Below are 357 nucleotides of genomic sequence, written 5' to 3'. Positions count from 1 at the left end.
AAAGCAAATCCAGGACAATTTACGACAATTACCTGAAGATAGTCGAAAAATGTCAACAGTTCCTATATTTTCGTCTCTTCCTTCAGAACAGCAAATGCGAGTTTTTGCACCTGCTCCTGCAGGTTTCCGGAAGGTAGCTTCGTAATTATCTTTGTGTATATAATTAATGTATTAAATACCCACTCTGTATAATATGTTGCTAGTTTGAGAATTAACTTCAATGTAATGAGTGTATGCTATTAAATTTATTTTTAACCGGATTGTTCTTAATGTTAAATAAAATAGAGATAGCAAGTGCATATTTTCTCCAAATGCAATCTATGTAAATCATACCAGTAAATCTTACAACTTGGATGT

This window comes from Theobroma umbraticum, unplaced genomic scaffold, assembly GCF_002168275.2.
Source record: "Theobroma umbraticum cultivar Fairchild unplaced genomic scaffold, ASM216827v3 scaffold_20.0, whole genome shotgun sequence".
NCBI classification, from domain to species: Eukaryota; Viridiplantae; Streptophyta; class Magnoliopsida; order Malvales; family Malvaceae; genus Theobroma; species Theobroma umbraticum.
The sequence above is the reverse complement of the archived record's forward strand: the minus strand, read 5'-3'. Positions refer to the sequence as shown.